The following is a 21,432-nucleotide window of genomic DNA, read 5'->3' as shown; positions in this document are numbered from 1 at the left end:
TTAATCGGCTGTTCAAAGATTGCCGGTCGGCACTGAATTCTGCCGGTCGGCAGAAACTTCCTGCAGAAGACAGTTTTGACAGCAAACAGAGGACAGACAATATGGCATGGGATTTCAGGCATATGTAAGCATGGTCATGCTTCCTATCATGCTTTAAACTCAGGGAAGCATGGCCCTCGATCCTCGAGCCATCAATGGTGCATGATAGCCCAAGGGATCAAATTTGCCACTTGATGTAAAGATGCATGCAACGAATATATGAATGCCAAGACCCTATCATGTTAGAGTCAAGGGGATTGGCGACCGAGGGTTGAGACGTGTTTTGTCACTTGAAGTACAAACACTCCTCGCCCCTCGAGTTTGGTTTGACACCCCAAACCAAACAATGGGATGCATGTATTCAAGCTTGACTTAAAGATGTAACATGAAGTTAAAATGTAAAACATGCCAAATGCAATGCAAACCAAACATGCAAAGGTGATGTATTAAGCATGCAAACTGCGATACAATGCAACCTAAAATGAGATGCAAACATGGCACAATGCAAGCATATAACTAGAGGCAACAATTCACACATGTAGCCATAAACAAGAGTGGATTTAGGCTGAAATGGGAGGCCTCGGCCACACCCCAAAACAGTGGCCAAAGATGCCAAAGTAATGGACAATCAAGCATGGAAGCATACACACTAATAGGCCCAAAGTTAAGGCACAACAAAGGAGCATCTTACTATCACTACCCCAAGCCAACATGGTATGAGCTATGCAACCAAAAACGGAGTTTGAATACACTGAAATCAGCCCTAAAACCCAATGATATGGCAACCTTGAAGGCTCAAATACTTAGGCATGCATAATGTTCATTTCAAAGCATAAAAGGGCACATCTTCAAAGCATGAAAGGAACGATGAATGCAAGCATGCTAGCATGATTTGGGGACTGAAATGACATGGCAAACAACTTCAACTCATCAAAGTAGACCAACTAAGGCATACTTATGACTCATGCACTTGAGGGCTCACAAGCCAAAATGCATAGCAACCATATCAAACATGTCAAACATGACCAAATTGATAACCAATAGACTTTAAGCATGGAAAAACAATGCTAAAAACTTCTTAGTGCCGAACCAAAATCATGCTCAAATGATGTGTTACACCATGGCACTCTTTAAGCCAAATGATAGGATTTCAAAGCAAGTATGTTATTTATGTAAAAGGGCAATAAACCCAACATAGGACAGAGGTATAACATGATCCAAAACACCCAAAAAAAACCTCTGAAAAGCAGTCATAAACAACTGAGGGGTGTCCCTCCCCTGTGCAAGACTTCAAAATCCCTTCTTCACCACTGAAAATCCACTGGATTTCAGTGGTGAGAAGGCCAAGACACAAAAGTGACCAAAGCTTAACAAAGATGGTACAAAAGGGGGCCAAACAAGGCCCAATAAGGTGAGTTTGCACTCAAACCACAAAACAACCTAAATGAAAGTTCTAAAGCATGAAAATGTAAGCCTTTTTTATGTTATACACAAAAGATAAATCAGCAAGCAAGATAGGTGTAGACACCCCATTTTTGACCGACCTTAAGACTTAAACGTCACCAGTTGAGCGCTTGGTGATATTGCATATCGCGCTCGTTCAGAAGTCTCAGAGTCGCGGCCATGAGCCCTGCCTCCGGACTTCCGAACCCTCTCCTGTTCCTTGTCTCGGTTTGCGAACCAGACTCGATTTTCTCTGTTTCTTTTCCTGAGGGAAGGGAGAGGTCCCGTAGATCATCTCTCAATGTCCGTAGGCTACATTTGGTGGCCGTAGGCCATTTTTCCCATTTCGGAGTCCGGTTTCCGGTTTTCGGTTTTCGGAGCTGTCAGGCCGTGTGCCTCGGTTCGGGACCGCTTAACCAACTCCTATTGCTCCGGTTTTTGGCATACTTCCTATTTTCTCCCTTTTGAGGGACACTGGGGTCTGAGAAACCCACTTCGTGGCCGAATGCCACTTTCGGTGCTTAACAGCCCATTTTCGGGACCTCGAACTGCGTGTTTTGGTTCTCGAGCATTCGTTTTGCAACGGTTTTCGTTCCTTTTTGGCAGGTACCTCTGTTTTATCACCGGGGAGGTCACTGAAGGGTGAGAGGCCAGTAATTGTTGCAGCAACCAGTTATACATCCTCCGACGCCCTCCGGCGCCCGTTTTTCACACTTCCGGGCTAGTGTTGAACACCTTGGGCCCATTTTCTTGAACTTTGAACCACATATTTGTGATGTACACACATGGGAGGACCCTAAAAAATGGTGGCCGGCCATTAATGTTACTTGACCCTTTTGACCCCCTCCTTCCGGGCTAATGTTGAACACCTTGGACCTATTTTCTTGAACTTTGAACCACATATTTGTGATGTACACACATGGGAGGACCCTAAACAATGGTGGCCGGACATTAATATTACTTGACCCTTTTGAACCCCTCTTTCCGGGCTAATGTTGAACCCCTTGGACCCACTTTCTTGGACTTTTAACCACAGGGTTGTGTTGTACACAGATAGGGGGACACCATTAGTTGGTGTCCGGCCACTAAATCTGATTACCCTTTTGACCCCTAGCCGGCCGGCTAGGGGGTGTGGCCGGCCAGCCACCTGCAGCAAAAGTACCTGGCCGGCCGAGATCCTTGCACTGTTCACTTTACAGTTGTAGGGCTTTATCCCCCAGAAAATATCTTTATCCGGGGGATATTTTGTGGGGGAAAGTTTGTCTCCTTTTCCCCCACCTTTACACCCCCTTTTTGGCCCTTATAACCAGCTGGTGGCTTCACTTGTAGGGGTTAGGAAAATTGTTCTTCAAGCTTCCATACACAAATCCCTTTCTATACCTCTCATTTCCTTGAAAATTCCTAAGTCCCTAAGCACCATTTCTTCTACACCACCAAGCTCTACCATCACCACTTCATTTCCAGCAACAAGGAAGGCTTCTCAAAGGCTAAAGGAGCTGCAAATTGATCCAAGAAGCAACAAAAGCTTTGATCTTCAAGGGTGAGTAATACTTCTCCTCTTTTGACCCTTTTTCTTGATCCATTTGTAAGCCCCATATGCTTTTTGTTTCAAGCTCCGGCCCTAACTGAAAGGGGCCCTCTTTTGAGCTCATCTTCACTTTTCATTAAGGGCTCAACCCTGTTTGAGCCCTCCATGATGCACTTGCTTCATTGATCCTCTTATATGTCATAGTCTTGCATGCTATTTTTGGCCCATGAGTAATCTGTTTTTGTGCATGTTGTAAACTGATATTAGGCTTATTTTGAGCCCCTCTTCAACATTGAAGAAGGGCTCAACACCATTTGGGACCTCCATGTTGTACTTACCTTTATACTCCCCTTTTGGTCCCATTTTTGCATGCAATGGCAGCCTACCATGCTTTTGTTTTTGGCCATTTTACAGTTCTGAAAAAGTGCTTATTTTGGTCCATTATTCATGTTTCATTTAGGTCCTTTCATGGTTTGGGACCTCCATATGCCACTTCATGTTATATCTCTCTTTTATTCCTCATTCTTGCATATTTAGTTAGCCTATCATGCTTTTGTTTTTGGCCATTTTACAGTCCTGGAAATAGTCCTATTTTGGCCCATTCTACATGTTTTATTAAGGGTCTTTGGCTGTTTGGTGAATATTTTGCATACCTCATGTTATAGCCACTTTTGAGCCTCATTTTGCATTGCATTTCTAGCATGTTTGTATACTGATTTTGAGGCTGCCATAAACTGTAAATGGGCATATTTTTGGTCCCTATTCAGTGTTGTAGAAGGGAATTTTTCAGTTTGGATTTTTCTTATATCACTTGCTTCATTACCCCTCTCTTGGCCCCTATTTTTGCATGCCATTTTTGCCCTACTTATGCTTGCTGTTTGGCCATGTTTATAACTGTGAAAGTGCCTTTTTTGGGGCTGCCTAGCTTCTGTCTTTGCATTTCATGTCCATATTGTGCATGTTTGGCATAGCTATAGGCCATTTCGGGTGCCTAAATTCGCATTTCGGGACTATTTCATGCATTTCGTGTCATTTCGCCTCATTTCGGGACTGTTTTCTCCATATTTTAGTGCTGAAATTCCATTAGACTGATTGCTATCCATTTCATGTCATTTCATCGCATTCTGTCATTGCCTCGGTTTGCGTGCCCGTGTGCACGCATTTCGAGGCACTTCATTTTTATCCGCCGGCATCCTATGTGAGTGTGGCTGAGGCTCACTCATGTTGGCATAAGCCCATATCACATTTTTATGTCATTCGCATTGTGTATGCCATCGCCTCGGTTTGCGTGCCCGTGTGCACGCATTTCGAGGCACTTCATTTTCATCCACCGACATCCTATGTGAGTGTGGCTGAGGCTCACTCATGTTGGTATAAGCCCATATAATGTTTTCATGTCATTACATCGCATTCTGCCATTGCCTCGGTTTGCGCGCCCGTGTGCACGCATTTCGAGGCACTTCATTTTTATCCGTCGGCATCCTATGTGAGTGTGGCTGAGGCTCACTCATGTTGGTATAAGCCCATATCACATTTTCATGTCATTCGCATTGTGTATGCCAATGCCTCGGTTTGCGTGCCCGTGTGCACGCATTTCGAGGCACTTCATTTTTATACGTCGGCATCCTATGTGAGTGTGGCTGAGGCTCACTCATGTTGGTATAAGCCCATATCATGTTTCATGTCATTCGCATTGTGTATGCCATTGCCTCGGTTTGCGTGCCCATGTGCACGCATTTCGAGGCATCTCCTTTTTTACTGCATTGTGCATACTAGATTGTATCTTAGATCACATTCTGTCATTTTCTTGATTTGCGTGCCCGTGCGCACGCATTTCGAGGCATCTCATTTTCATAGCATTGTGTATGTTAGGATTGTATCTTAGTTGCATTTCATGCATATCATGCATATTGCATCGTGTTCGGAATAGGAGTTAGCCCGGGCACGGGAAACGAGGTGCATTTCGTACTCCGAGTGACGGAATGTGTCTCAATTCCCCATTCACCGACACTCCGGATTATCCATGATGGAGTTAGGTTTTAGCTGTAGTTTCAAGTGCATTCATTCTATATTGAGTTGTGCATTTCGACTCCTCGGCCATCATGCCTCGGTATGCGTGATTGGTGGCACGAGGATCGAGACATGCATATATCTGTGCAAATACATTGCTATGCCCCTTTCCTGCTCTCTGTTGCAGCAAAACGAAGAATCAGCAACTTTTTTGGGGCTTGGCACGCATTTCAAGAACAGGTGTAAACAGAGGCTAATTGGGGCATTCCGGTGGATTTCCGCGCAAGGCAACCCGGACATGCATCATCCATCAGAAGCAAGGCAGTCCCTGGCTTGCACGCCAGTTTTACTTGCTTTCTTAGTTAATTCATTAATTAATTAGGAATTTGTATATTATTCGGACTGTAATATTTGGACTGTAATATTCTTTCATTTGGGACTGTATTATTTATTCGGACCCTCCGAGTGAGGGCATAACTGTAATAAGTGTGCGTGAGTGTGATGTATGTCTTCCAACCTCACGTCTTTCTCCCTTTTATTTATCCGCTTACGATGGTTAGATTAGGGCATATTTCGATTAGCATACAGTATGATAACATGTTTGCATCATTCATCTGTATTGCATGCACCGGGCTCAGCGCATCATACTAACTGCATTGTATTTTCAATTCTAAATTGAATACATGTTAGTTGTAGCATCTCATATACCATCTTAGAATAGCCGAGCCTGCTATAGTTGCATCTTTGCATGTGTTGCATTAGGCATTTCTGTATAATTAGGATCATGCATGATTTCTAATGAAGTTTCTATTTTGGCTTGGAGTACCCGGTAAGTTTTATGCTTTAGCATCCTTGCATACGTGTGAGTGACTGCCATGAATAGCATGCTTACCATGAGGCTATGTGCTTATATGATATAACTGCCTGAATGTCTGTGGGTGAAGGCTGGGTTATCTGAATTGGAGTAAATCATCAAATGTTTCAAGCCTACCTGCGGGTAGCAAAACCTCTTTCAAAAAACAAACATGAAATGTTTTGTTCCAATTCAGGCAATCCAGTCTATACTTGTATGCTGTGAGCATCACATAGTAACCTAGGCTAATAACCGGAATAAGAACATACAATGTTTTCAAAAATAGATATCATGGTTAGTAGAGGCCGGTCTATGACCGGGCGAGCGGGGGTGCTCACGAAGTGACCTTCCCCAATCGTACCCAAGTTCCCGAGCCGAGGCAACTTTGGTGATGACGGACACGTGGCCTTTTGGCACCGAGTCAGGGTTTCCTAAATTTCCCACAATAAAATATTTAGGTGGCGACTCTGTATCTGGCAAAGCAGTCCATGTTTGGCACTTCTTTCAAAAAAATCTGTTTTCTCAAAAATGATTTGCCGGATTTCGACTCTTTGGTTCAGATTAAGAACCGTGACTCACAAAATCGAGTCCGCGGGCTTGCTACAGTTTCTGGCGACTCTGCTGGGGATTTAGAGAACTTGACTTGAACTCATGATATCTGTTTTTGACTACACTTGTGTGTTTCTTTGCATTTCATTTGCATTGGTGCGCCTAGGACACCGTGTTTGCCATCTGCTATTCCTGAACGGTTTGCCGGAGGCTTGTCTTGTCAAGGCATGACCATAAGGCTGACCGGTTGTGGGCTCTGCCAGTATGGGAACACAAACCCCGATTTTACCGGGGCACCCTCTTTGACCATTCGACCTAGTGCATATTCAGATCCTTAGTGACCATTCCAAATTAGGACAGGTTGCTTACCCGTTTATAGGTTGTTTGAAACCGCTGTGTGCGTAGTGAAACCCTAGCTCCTGACAAAATAGGACAGGGAAACCCTACCCCAATATAGGGGTGTTTTGGCTCTCACTTATCTGTTATGTGCTTTAGAGTGTGTCTCTACAGGAATGCATGTATCAGTATATGAGTTTGGGCATCAGGTCTGCGGGCATCAGTTCAGTATTGTCAGCATCAAGCCTGCGGGCATCAGTTCAGTATTGTCAGTATCAGGCCTGCGGGCATCAGTTCAGTATTATGGGCATCAGGCCTGCGGGCATCAGCCAGTATTTGAGAATCAGCTATCTGCGGATATCAGATTCTGTTTTAGGGAACAGCGATACAGGGATAATAATCAGTGTTTGAGGACAGTGTGTTATTCAGCTTATTGACTGTGTGTTGATTATGCCCGACTGTGTGTCATGCATTTTATTTTAAGTTGTTATGCTGTCTGTTTATCTGTTTATTTATTTCCTTTTCGCTTTATTTATCTTTCGCTAGGTCAGTTTTTAGCACAATTGCTTCCAACCCAGCAGGCATTTCCCAAGCACTTTGGACACGAGGTCGTCGACTCCGTCGATCTGAGGATCTAATCGACGGACAACCAGTGTTCCATTCTCTACCCCCTGTTACCAGAAGGAAGCAGAAAAAGCGCAGTGTATCTGAACAGAGATCACCAGAACAGTGGTTTCCCCCATCAGTGGACAGTTGGATCGAGATCCCCATTGAGACAGATCTGCCAGTAGTTCAGACAAATCAAAACAGTATGACGGCACCAACAGGAGTTGAGGAGATGATGCGCCAAATGCAGGAAACCATGCGGGCCATGCAGCAGGATGCCGTTCGCCGAGATGAACTCGCTAAGCAGCAGGCCGAAATTATGACCCAGCAAGCTGAGCTGATTACCAGACTGCAACAACAGAATACAGCATCTGCTTCACACCAAATCCCTCCTCCGGCAGGGGCTCCATTACCTGAGCAGGCACCTACTGTTCAGAACGCCCCACCAAATGCCCAGAATACCCTGCCGAATGTCCAAAATTTACAAGAGGGCACGAATCTTCCAACGGGGCCAGCTCCGCCCCCGCTTCCACCACAACTGTCCAAGGTCCATGCACCCAATCGCCCCGACTCCCCCTTCGAGTTCGAGGTTGATCATACAGCTCTGAAATTGAGCAAATTGGAGAAGCTCTTCAATAAATCCCAAGGGGTCAAGGCTATGCCGGATATCGAAGACGGATATACCGAGGAGGCCGTAACACTCCCCGATAGGTTCAAAATGCCACAAATCGACCGCTTTGACGGGTCCGGCGACCCTATGGTCCATCTCCGACTGTTTGCAGACATCTTGCGGCCAATGGGCTTAACACGACCACAGAAGCTTTTACTATTCGGTCGAACCCTGTCGGGTGTGGCCGCCCACTGGTACGCAAAGTTACAAGATGAAGTGAAGAAGAATTGGGATGAGATGGCTGAGGCCTTTGTCGCTCAATATTCATACAACACTCAGATCGATATCACAACCCGTGATCTCGAAACGACAAGGCAAGAGCCCAAGGAAACTTTCTCGGACTTTGTGATCCGATGGAGGGCAAAGGCGTTAATGATGACTTTAAGGCCTACTGACAAAGATCAAATCCGGATGATTGTGCACAATCTCCACCCAAAGTTGATGCAGAGAATGATTGTAGTCCCTTCCCTACTTTCGCAGATTTACATGAGATGGGGGTGCAAATCGAAGACGCAATGAAACAAGGTCTGTTTGACCACGACAGGGAACAACCGAGGAGGACCTTCAACCGTAACAACAATGCGGGCCCGAGTGGCGCTGCAAATACGAGAGCCTCGGAAGTTAGTATGGTCACCACCACTCCCCCTCCCCCTCCAAGGCCCATGACTGCCACACCCTTCTCCGGCGCGTCCGGAAGCAACACACAAACCAATAGATTCCAACCGCGAGGCCAAAGAACCTTTACCCCACTATATATGCCCCTGACCAAAGTTCTGGGAATATTGACCAGAAAAAATCATTTAAAACCCCTGGAGCCAAAGCCATTACCGAATCCACTCCCCTCCTCTTATGACCCAGCAAAGTACTGCGCGTATCACCAACAACACGGTCACGATACCGACCGTTGTTACAGATTGCGTCATGAGATCCAAGATCTTATTGACAAACAGGTGATCGCGCCTCCTGATAAACCCAATGTCACAACCAACCCTCTCCCACCACATAACCAACCTCCCCCTCCCAAAAGAATTAATTTTATCCAGACTGGGGTCGCATCTTACGATCCTAGCATCTATATTACGCCCACCCACCTACCCAAGCCGGAGGTGCTCCTCCCCGACTGTACAGATTTCTTGTGCATGGTGGACATCTCGAAAACCCAACCAGAACCGATGGCGGTGACCGTCGAAGACAGGGCAGGGCAGATTTTGGGAGAAAATGAGACTGTTGAATCTGGGACTGGACAAAGTTTTGCTGGGGGAGCCTATGATCCAAGCAAGTACATCCTATCAACGAGCCGAATTGGCCCAGGTATAGAATTGCCAGAGACAGGAGAGCTATGCATGATCCGGGGGGATGGATCTGGGCTATGGGCAGATGATCTGACAGCCGTAGAGGAGGACTTTGCTAACTTGCAATTTTTCGATGACCAGGAACTGGGGGATACGTGAATCAACTGGTACGATTATGAGGGATGAGCGGAGGCCACTGGATGGCTCGAAGATCAACCAGATGCAGTGGGGGAAGCCCAACCAGAACAGAGCCCGGCAGGGGCAGAAGTATCAGTTGTGGCCGGAATGGCCAAAAGTCAAGTTGTATCGCCGGAGAGCGCCGGTGCTAAGAATTCCGCTCGAGACATGGGCATTATGGATACGGGAATTGTTGAACAAACAGTTGTACTGATGCAGCTGGAACGAGAAACGTTTGAGGAAGCCGAGAGAATCAGAAAAGCTAAAGGCCCTGAGGGGACTGGAAGTGCTGTGTGCACGAAAATGGAGAATGCTGCGAGCATGTGGACAGAGAGTACTGCAAGTGCAACTAAACAGGAGCCAGACAGGTGTCTGTTGGCTGCCGATGGAATGTAGTGGGAAGACGATGACTTATGTCTTGCCCACACGGATGAAGACTGGGGGAATAATCAACCAGATGACACTTGGTACCTCGATGAGGTTGACCATATGACAAGAAGTGGGCGGTACTTCTAACCCCCACACCTGGACCAACCCGAGGCATCCGGGAAGGATAGAGAAGCGGAGAAACAGAAGGAGAAGCAGATTGAGGAGGAAGCTGTGCTGAAACAGTTAAAGAAGATACAAGCAGACATCTCCATCTGGGGACTGCTAATGGCATCACGAGTACATAGGGAAGCTGTCCTATCTGCTATGGACAAGTCCAAACTCTCCATAGACACCACGCCTGAACAGCTGGTTAGGCTGGTTTTTCCGGGAGGAGGTTCCCCGGCATTAACCTTTTCGGACAAGGAACTACCGCCTGAGGGCACAAGTCATAACAAACCTCTCTATATTTCTGTGGAATGTAGAGATAAGTGGATACCGGTGGTACTTGTTGATACTGGGTCTGCGATTAATGTCTGCCCAACCAGAACGGCATATGCAATCGGCTTGAAACCCGTGGACTTCGTCCCAACTACCCAAGTGATCAGAGCATACGACAATACCAGCAGAGAAGTGATGGGGACTGTTAAGATTCAAACCAAGGTTGGTCCAGGACAACACAACATCGAATTTCATATCTTGGACGTTCCCGCAACCTTTAACCTACTTTTGGGGCGACCGTGGTTGCACCAGGTCAAAGCAGTCTCGTCCACTCTACATCAGATGCTAAAGTACCCCCACGGGAAAGGGGTAGCGATAGTTTTTGGGAATTCATCAATCCATCCGCCGCCGGAAGTGTCCACACCTGTCTCGGAGATCGAGCACGGCACGGAGGATGTGTTTCTATCGGGGTTCACTTTGGCCGAGGCTCAAGTGCTGCAGAATGTCATGGCTGTGAATGAGGGTATGTACGTTAGTGCTCAATCTATCTACCTCATGAACAAGCTAAAACATACCCCTGGGATGGGATTAGGGAGAAGCGGCCGGAAGGGTGTCTCAGTGTTGGCCGAAGTGCCACACAACCCTCACGCCTTTGGACTGGGTTATCTGCCCACCAAGGAGGATTGGGTGAGGAAAGGAAAAGAAATGGCCGGAAGGGCCAGAGCAAAGAAGGCCGGGAAGCCATTTGAGTTAATGCACAGGCCCATCTGGGGTACCCTAAACGGACGTTTCGTCCGGGAGGGAGAAGATTTTCCATTCTGCGGCTTCCCGGAGCCATGGCTAAACGCGGAGAGGAAGCGCGTGCCTGGTTTTGAAATCTTCTTCGACATACAATTATCTGGGGATGACGTTGCCGAAGCGCAGACAGACCCACCAACTGAGGTTGAGCAATGTGAAACAGTGGATCCTGAGAGCACAGTGCTTGAAATGGGGGTAGCACTGGCGAGTCTACTATCAGATCCTCCGATCGGCCAAGAGTGCTTGGGGGATAACTCTTCGGTTTCTGTGATTGGAGATGAAATAGCTGCGGGCTTTCCAGCACCGATCTTGGATGCATCTATCGCACCTTCTCTCATCTGGCAATATGAAGAAGGCTTTTTATCTAGCAGCTCCGGGTCAGGTAGTGAGCCGGAATCTGATTCTACCGAATCTTGTGCGTCGGAATCAGATTCCAGCTCGACTGAGTCTGAGTCCGGTATTCCTGGGGGTGATAACCCGGATGCCACAGTCCTGTCTAGGTCGTCATTTTCATTTTCTTTTGAGTCTGTTGTAACAGAGGAATCTGACGGCTTGGAAATATTTAATGAGAATGATGTCGATGTGGTTTCTGAGTATTTTTCTGTGCCTTTGATTTATTGCTTAAATCAGGATTTTCAAAATTTTGATGAAAACAACGAGGAAGAGATTTCCCCAGTTTTGCAACGATTAATTGATCAAGAGCAGGAAAGATTTGTTAAACCTTTAATGGATGAAATCACTACTGTGAATGTTGGTACTGAGAAGGACCTACGGCTGGTCCAGAACGGGTCTACGTTGTCTTCGGAGGAGCGCGAGCGCTTAGTCACTTTATTAAAAGATTTCAAAGATGTTTTCGCGTGGTCCTACGAAGACATGCCTGGAATCGATCCTGAGATTGTACAGCACCGGATCCCTCTTGATCCCGAGGCCCGCCCTGTCAAACAGAAACTCAGAAGGATTCGCCCGGACTGGGCTCTCAAAATTAAGGAAGAGGTCACCAAGCAAATTGACGTAGGGTTCCTGCTGGTATCTGAATATCCAACTTGGTTGGCCAACATTGTTCCGGTGCCAAAGAAGGACGGCAGAATTCGGGTCTGTGTAGACTTCAGAGATTTGAACAGGGCCAGTCCGAAGGACGACTTTCCCTTGCCACACATTGATGAATTGGTGGATTTCACGGCAGGACACGCCTTGCTTTCGTTTATGGACGGTTTCTCAGGCTATAATCAGATAGTAATGGCACCCGAAGACCGGGAGAAGACTGCGTTCACTACCCCGTGGGGGACATATTGTTATAGAGTGATGCCATTCGGGTTGAAAAATGCTGGAGCTACGTATCAACGGGCAGCAACTACAATATTACATGATATGATCCATAAAGAGGTCGAGGTGTATGTGGACGACATGATTGTCAAGTCCAAAGAAAGAGAGGGCCACTACACTGCCTTACAAAAATTCTTTCAAAGGATCAAAGAGTTTCGGCTGCGACTGAATCCCCAGAAATGCACGTTTGGTGTTACAGCAGGGAAGATGCTAGGGTTTCTGATTACACAAAGGGGCATCGAGGTCGACCCTTCCAAAATCAAGGCCATCTTAGAAATGCCACCACCAAGGACTGAAAAGGAGGTGCGAGGCTTTCTGGGTAAAGTGCAATTCATAAGACGGTTTATTTCTAAATTAACCTTGACTTGTGAACCACTTTTTGGTCTCCTGAAGAAAGGAATGAAATTCCAATGGGACGGCCGATGTCGAGCAGCTTTTGAGCAGATCAAAGAGTATCTACAGAACCCGCCCGTGTTGTCACCACCAGAGCCGGGGAGACCGTTGATATTGTACCTTTCGGTAACTGAGACTACCATGGGCTGCATGCTCGCGCAGGAGTCAGAAGACAAAGTGGAAAGAGCCATCTACTATCTGAGCAAAAAGATGCTGGATTACGAGACCCGCTATACACCGCTGGAGAAGGCTTGTTTGGCCTTGGTATGGGCAACCAGGAAGCTGCGGCACTACCTGTTAGCTCACTCTGTAATGTTGGTTTCGCGTTTAGATCCCATCAAATATCTTTTCGAGAAACCAGCACTTACGGGTAAGCTAGCTCGTTGGCTGCTGTTGCTCTCCGAATTTGATTTGAAGTATGTAACGCGCAAGTCAGTAAAAGGGAGAGCGGTAGCGGAGTTCCTTGCCGACCACCCGGTTGAGGGGGATGAAGCGGTTGAGTATCTATTCCCAGATGAAGCCATTCTGCACGTCGAAGATGAAACTTGGACGATGTACTTTGACGGAGCGTCAAACCAGTATGGGTATGGGATAGGGGTGTTGCTGATAGCGCTTGATGATTCTCGTATCCCTTTAGCATTCAAGCTCCAGTTCAAAGTCTCGAACAATGAGGCAGAGTATGAGGCATGTATTGCTGGCCTGGAAGCAGCCCTAGAACTAGGGGCAAGACGGTTGGACGTCATTGGGGACTCAAACCTTGTTGTGTCTCAAGCAAAAGGAGATTGGAAAGTCAAGGAGGAAAGGATGATAATTTACCACCAAACCTTGGATCTGCTAATTCCTCGGTTTGAAAAGCTAAATTTCACCCACCTCGTAAGAGAGAACAACAGGTTTGCAGATTCACTAGCAACTCTATCTTCTATGATAGACATCCCGTCCGGAGTCCGGATGCGTCCAGTCATTATTGATCAGAAGTTTGCGCCAGCATACGAGTCGATTTCCGCCATAGATAAGGTTCAAGATGGCAACCCCTGGTATTACGACATCTGGAACTTCTTGGAAAAGGAGACATATCCACCAGGGGCAAATGCCAAGGATAAGAGGGCTGTCAGGAGAATGGCTGCACAGTTTATCATCTGCGGGGGAAAGCTGTACAAAAGGGGTCATCTGGGAAAGCATAAGCTCTGTGTAGAAGCTGAAGAGTCGAAACGCCTGATGGAAGCCATCCATGGGGGGGAGTACAGTGCACACATGAATGGAGTAATGCTGGCCAGAAAAATCCTCAGACAGGGTTACTACTGGTCAACCATGGAGGAGGATTGTATTAGTTTTGTTCGGCGATGCCACAAGTGTCAAATTCATGCAAACCGCATGAACATCCCGCCGTCAAAACTGTACAACATGACTTCGCCATGGCCTTTTTCAATCTGGGGAATTGATGTGATCGGAGCTGTTACCCCGAAAGGGTCAAACGGGCATGAGTTTATCCTAGTAGCGATAGATTATTTTACAAAGTGGGTCGAGGCCCAATCATACGCAGTGTTGAAGGCGTCGCACGTCGCAAAGTTCATTAGAAACAACATCATCTGTCGCTACGGGGTGCCAAACGAGATAATTTCAGATAATGGTTCCCACTTCAAGAAAGAAGTGATAGACTTGTTGGAGAAATACAATGTGGCTTTCCATAAGTCATCCACATACCGGCCGCAGACCAACGGAGCGGTTGAGGCCGCCAACAAGAATATCAAGCATATACTACAGAAGATGGTGGAAACCTATCGGGATTGGCCCGACAAGCTACCATTTGCTCTGTGGGGCTACAGGACTTCAATCAGGACTTCTACTGGAGCAACTCCATATTCATTGGTCTATAGAATGGAGGCTGTTCTACCCATTGAGATTGAGGTTCCGTCGTTACGAGTATTGGCTGAATGCCAGATAGCCGAAGCAGATTGGCAGCAAAGCAGATTCGAAGAACTCATGCTCTTTGATGAAAGAAGACTGAAAGCACTGTACCACATCCAAGGCTATCAACGCAGAATTGCCCGGGCTTTCAACAAGAAGGTTAAGTCCAGGAATCTGAAAGAAGGAGATTTGGTGCTCAAAGACAACCGAGCTCCCATCCACGACCCAAGGGGCAAGTTCAAACCCAATTGGACTGGTCCTTACATCATCAAAGCTATCTGGTCAAGTGGGGCTGTGGTTCTGATGGATCTAGATGGCTTGGAGTTCTCACAACCGATCAATATGGACAAGTTGAAGAAATACTATCCTTGAGAGGCTCGCTAGGCCGAAAACCCGAAAGGGCGACCTAGGCAAAAGTCAGAGCACAAAAAATTAGAAAATATAAAAACTGAGCTCGCAAGGTTGAAAACCCGCAAAGGGCGGCCTTGGCAAAAGTTAGAGCGCAAAAGGAGAGTGAAAATACTCGAGTGAACCTCGGCCTGAACTACGTAAGGCTTGATTCCCATCTTTGGGATACGTAGGCAACTTCACCTTGAAGTTCAGCCATAAACTTTTCCCCGATCAACTCTGTCCATTTTGATCATCTCAGTCATCTTTATCCATCAGCATTTATCGTGATCTCCGATACAGTGCTGTTCAGACTAGGGGCAACTTTCCGTTGCCGCGACGGTGCAAAGTTACTCAGACTAGGGGCAACTTTCCGTTGCTGTGAAGTGCCGCATTGTTCTTCAGACTAGGGGCACCTTTCCAGTTGCAAGGATCTGGGGTTGTACATCTCAGTGACAGATCTTCGGCGTGTCCAATTCTGATCCACATCGAAAATAGTTTTGAAAAGTTTTAATAAAAGTTGACTTTGTTCAAATCAATCTTTTTACGACTAAGACCATTTTGGACCAAAACCGGAAAATTTTCAGTACCATAACTTTCAATTTCATTGATTTCAAAACTGAGTTCTCCTGCTCTTGCATTACAATCGAGGTTGCTTTTTTGGTACATTCATAAAGAAAACTTGAAAACGCTAAATAAGCAATAAATTTGGGGCATAGTTGAATCAAGTATCTCTGCGTCCCCTCCCAGAGCTGGACGGAGCATCTGATGCCAAGCTAGGCCCAACCTGTGCCTCCTCATTGAGCCAATCCAAGCACTCATCGGACAAAGTGCAACTGAAAGTAGAAGCAGGGGCCAGGAGCTCTCTAGTCCTCCATGCTGTGGCATATCGGGCAAGCTGTGCACCCCGAACCGGGAAAGCGGCTGGGTACTCAATCCCCTCCGGTGGGTAGGTCTGATCATGACCAAACTGACGCAGGAACCGAAACGGAAAATAGAATACGCAGTGGGTTAGACCAATCAATTGGATCCCAATCAGCCGGGACATACTATAGCTCATTGCCGGGAGGTTGAGCCAAGGGCAACGCCAAGCAATGCCGTCTGCGGACAAATTGCACATCCAATCGAACCACCACCTTTCGTCAAGAGCATTGACTAGGCGCTGCCGAAAGAAGTAGCCTCGAGCTGAATAGGCCGGGCAAGAGTCCACAACCTGCAACTTGTCCATTAACCATACCTAGGGGAGGGATGGAAAATGAGAGAATAAAGAACAGAGAGATGTACGATGAGAAAAAAAGTAAGACAAGGGTTTTGTGAGAAAAAAAAAAAATCGAGCCTGAGGGTCGAGTGATGTGAGCAAATATATATGTAAGGTTGGGTGGGAAACATTACCTGCAGCAGCAGTGGACTCCCAGCAAACCTAGTCGCCTCCCGGCGATAGACAGAATCTAAGCCCATCAGTGTCTCGGCCAAGGTCATGGCAATACAGCTCTTTCCTTCTCTCAAACCTTGGGCGACTTCAATCAGGCGAATGCTAGCCCCGCCGAAGCCCGAGGAAAGCAGAAAGTGAGACAACAAACATAAGCAGAGGGCGTGTTGCCGGAAACCCTGCCAATAATGGTTGCTGCGGTCACCGGCGTCGGAAAAACGATGGATCAAGCCGAGGATGTCCAGTTCCCCACTACAGATCAGAGATCGAGCATCATGCGCCGTGAGCCCACACATCCGCCCTAAAGCCTGAGCGTGGCCAAAACGGAGCTGGGGCAAGATCACTTCAGAGCATTCAGACTCCATCAAAACCTGAAAATCTTCGAAAGTGGGACGCAACTCTTGGCCGCCAAAGTTAAAAATATGCGTCACTGGATTCCAGAACCTTGCCGCGGCATGGAGAAAAGGCAGCTGTAGCGGAGTACGGCTCAGCGTGAATAGTGAATTCAAGCCGAAACCCCGGAAATTCAGCTTTTCCGAGCCATCTAGAGAAGAGATCCAAGATGTGACATTTTCTGCGAGAAACGCCTCCATCTTTGTCTAAAACAAAGATGAAATGAATGTTCCCGAAGTTGAGGCTTTTATAAAGGGAAAAACACTATTCACGGGGACACGTGTCAAAAACCAGGAAGCTGCAAGAATAGCTGGCCGGCCGGCCACCTTTTCTGGCTGGCCAGCCATTTACTTTTTGCAAAACTGGCCGGCCAGCTGTCTCTCTCCACAAAATTGGCCGGCCGGCCCCCAAAGGTGGCCGGCAATGCTGCAGTGTATCTCCTTGGGTCTGTTTTACTCTTCGAAGGGAAGTTTCAAGCATTTCCGTGCAGCAGGAGAGTCAAAGGCCTTCATCTCCCTCCGTTTCGGATGCATTCCGATGCCCAGATTGTCAGAAGTACACTCTGTTGTCGTTTTGTTTATCGAGTTGTTGTTTTGATTATCGAGTTGTTGTTTTGCTTATCGAGTTGTTTGTCGAGCGGACGTGTTTCGTGTTTTTGAGTCATTGCGCTCTGTCTAAAACAATCTTCGTTTAAAGTCTTGTTTATTTGCGTTGTCAACATTGTTGCATTTTGCTTATCGAGTTGTAAACTTCCTAAGGTTCTGTTATATCTTAGTAAGTTGAGTTGCTTAGTTTGTTGCGTCGGTTCACTACCTGACTTGGTGGTTACACAATGCACATTCCCATTCAATTTCATTTTTGTGCAAAATAAAATGATGCGATACGATGCTAAAAGTTTAAAATACAAAACATCTTTTCAAAAGCTATTTCATTCCATCATGGCTTTACAACAAACAAAGGTACAAGTTTTACAAAAAATAAAAACTGCCTAACAATGTGCAAAGTGCTACAAACTACTAGCAAAAAGAAAAATAAAGCAGGAAACAGTGGCATCAATGTCCTCGGGAACGGAAATGAGAAGCACTCCTCATCCTCTTCTGCGGGACAACCTCTGCGCCATCATCATCATCTGGGTTGGAGCTGTCATCCTTAGGATCCCCCTCAGCCTCACCTCTGTTCCCCGAACCAAAACCGGAGCCCCCCTCCTCAGCAGATGTTTCTGATTGACGGTCGGTAGCCTCCTCCTCCTCCTCAGCATCCTCCTCCTCCTCATCAGGCTCCACCTCTACAACGTGAGTCCTGCGTCTGCGGACAGACCCTCCCCGAGCTCCTCGAAAAGGTCTAGATGGCCCGGCTCCTCGGGAAGGCCGGGATGGCCCCGCCCCCTGAAAAGGCCTGGGTGACCGAACTCCCTGAAAAGGCCCAGATGGCCCAGCTCCCCAAGGAGGCCCGGGTGGCCTGGCCTGCGGCTGACCGGACCATGAAGGCATCTGAAAACAAAGAGTTTAATTCAAATACATCAGTCCAAATATATACATCAGATGCAGATACAAGCAAAGGCTACGTGAAGTGGGTGCATGTAAATGCAGTGTCCAAGTGGGGTGTGTGTCAGATGTGCTCTACACAAGTAGTCTATCGATGCAGTAGAAATTAGCATGTCATCAGAAGTATGATAAATGCCAGAAAACTGAAGGGTACCTGAATGCCCGCGACAGACAACTGTGCCTCCCTACGCAGGACCATGCCCTCGTGTGTGGCCACCAGTCCAACCACCTCCTCCATGTACCCTCGCGGTGGCTGCAAATATGAGCTCATAATCATCAGTGAACAAAAATGTCTAAACATCTGAATGATGAATGAAAAACAGTGGAGCATACCAGCGGTGAGTCAGGATCAATGGCGTATGGATCACTGGGCATCGGAGGCTCTAGCGGAATCGGAGTCGGGGAGTTAGCTCCATACTGCCACGCCATCAACTCAGTAGGCATATCTGGCCATCCAGGATGAGGATAAGCCGACGGAGTCGGAGGAACCGGTCTACTCCCACCTCTAGATGTACCAGCCCTGCTAGTAGAAGGGGCGTCTGCAGCCCGAGGATGACATACCGGCAGGCCTCATCATCGGGATACGAGCTCCCGTCAATGGAGGCATCAAGTATATGTGACGGTAAGTGGCGTAGTCCCCCTCCTCAATATATAGTAAAGCATCACTACCCAGCATGGCGCCGACTTCCTCCGAGTAAGAGAGCCTGTCAGCAGTCCGCATGCTGACTGGGGGCACTGCAGGAGGATCCTGAGAAAGATACCCCCATACCTGACGCAGAAAGCGTTCCCCCAGAAACCATGCCCTGCCAACCGGCCCTTCGAGCAGGACCCTATACTGGGAGATATCCGACCCTCCGATATACTGAAGTCGGAGACCATCACCCAGGGACACCCAGGGCTGCCATGTGATCTGCGGATGATAAATGCATAAACCAGTCAGAAATCGAGAATATACAGAGCAAACCAAAGATGAAAATGAAAGAAACTGAAAGTTCTGAGGTACCTCCGAATGTCGCACAGTGTCAAAGTACTGTCGCAGGTAAAGGAGGGTCTCTCGAGGTCTCGGCCGGTGCGGGCGCTCGAACACCAGAGAATATGGGGTCATGGGAACCCCTGCCACCTTCAACTCTGGGGCCAATGCTGGGAAGTGTACATAGACCCATAGCTGAGAAAAGCAGTGCAGAATGTAAGTACGAAATGCTGAGAGCAAAATACAGACTGTAAAAGTGCGCTGTGAGTGCAATGTACAAGTAATGAAGAGCAAAAATGTAAATCAAGAGGATAGAAAAGTACCTCCCAGGCTCTCCAGAAGCCGCCAAGTAAATCGCCCCGCCCGCGGGAGGTCGCGCTCATATAAAAGTAAAGGGTAGCTAGGCCGGCGCCCCCCCAGTCAAATCTACTGACCTGTGATAGGTCGACCAGAGCGCTCAGCAGATATAACCCAACTGTGTTCCCTCTATCGGCGAACAGGGTAGTCCCGAAGAGGAACATAAGGAAACCACGGGCGTACTGCTCCGTCTCCTCGGGAGTCTCAGGCACCATCTCCGCCCGCCGGAAGTGGGAAGAGAACCAAGTGTATCGGACTCTCCCAGAAACCCTGTCAACAGGCGGGCGAGCCCCCAATAGATACATCCAAGCGGCCTCCCACTCGCCCATATCCTCATCATAAGGGATGGGCCAACCTCCTATGTCTAAGCCAGTCAACACAGCGAAGTCTAGGGGCGTCATGGTCATGTCTCCAGTGGCAGAGAAATGAAAGGAGTTGGTGGTGTCCCACCATCTCTCTACCAAGGCTGCCATTAGTGTCCTCCTGGCAGGACAACGTGACAACCTGACGCAGAAGGGCCCGAACCCTGCCAAGTCTACTAAGTCTCGGACACCCTCCGGGAGCTCAGCGTACCAGTCCCGCGCGATGGTGGAACCATACCCCCGCACACTACGGGAACCAACCTGCATTCAGAATGAATACATGTGTCAATAATGAAATGAATGGGCTATGTGCCAATGAGATGAAATGGGCTGTGTGCCAATGAAATGAAATGGGCTGTGTGCCAATGAGATGAAATGGGCTGTGTGCCAATGAGATGAAATGGGCTGTGTGCCAATGAGATGAAATGGGCTGTGTGCCAATGAAATGAAATGGGCACAGCCAATGAAATGAAATGGGCTGTGTGCCAATGAGATGAAATAGGCTGTGTGCCAATGAAATGAAATGGGCTGTGTGCCGATGAAATGAATGGGCTGTGTGCCAATGAAATGAACTGGGCTGTGTGCCAATGAGATGAACTGGGCTGCGTGTTCAACTTTCTATCAGTGTGGGCTGCGTGTTCACTATTTAATCTGGGCTGCGTGTTCAGAAAATTTGAAGTTTGGGCTGTATGTTCAACTTTCTATCAGTGTGGGCTGCGTGTTCACTATTTAATCTGGGCTGTGTGTTTAGAAAATTTGAAGTTTGGGATGCGTGTTCAACTTTCTATCAGTGTGGGCTGCGTGTTCACTATTTAATCTGGGCTGCGTGTTCAGAAAATTTGAAGTTTGGGCTGCGTGTTCAACTTTCTATCAGTGTGGGCTGCGTGTTCACTATTTAATCTGGGCTACGTGTTCAGAAAATTTGAAGTTTGGGCTGCGTGTTCAGCTTTCTATCAGTGTGGGCTGCGTGTTCACTATTTAATCTGGGCTGCGTGTTCAGAAAATTTGAAGTTTGGGCGGCGTGTTCAACTTTCTATCAGTGTGGGCTGCGTGTTCACTATTTAATCTGGGCGGCGTGTTTAGAAAATTTGAAGTCTGGGCTGCGTGTTCAGAAAATTTGAAGTTTGGGCTGCGTGTTCAACTTTCTATCAGTGTGGGCTACGTGTTCACTATTTAATCTGGGCTGCGTATTCAGAAAATTTGAAGTTTGGGCTGCGTGTTCAAACTTTCTATCAATCTGGGCTGTGTGTTCAGAAAATGT

The sequence above is a fragment of the Camellia sinensis genome, chromosome 8 (assembly GCF_055761805.1).
Source record: "Camellia sinensis isolate YWXY chromosome 8, ASM5576180v1, whole genome shotgun sequence".
Lineage (NCBI taxonomy): Eukaryota > Viridiplantae > Streptophyta > Magnoliopsida > Ericales > Theaceae > Camellia > Camellia sinensis.
The sequence above is the reverse complement of the archived record's forward strand: the minus strand, read 5'-3'. Positions refer to the sequence as shown.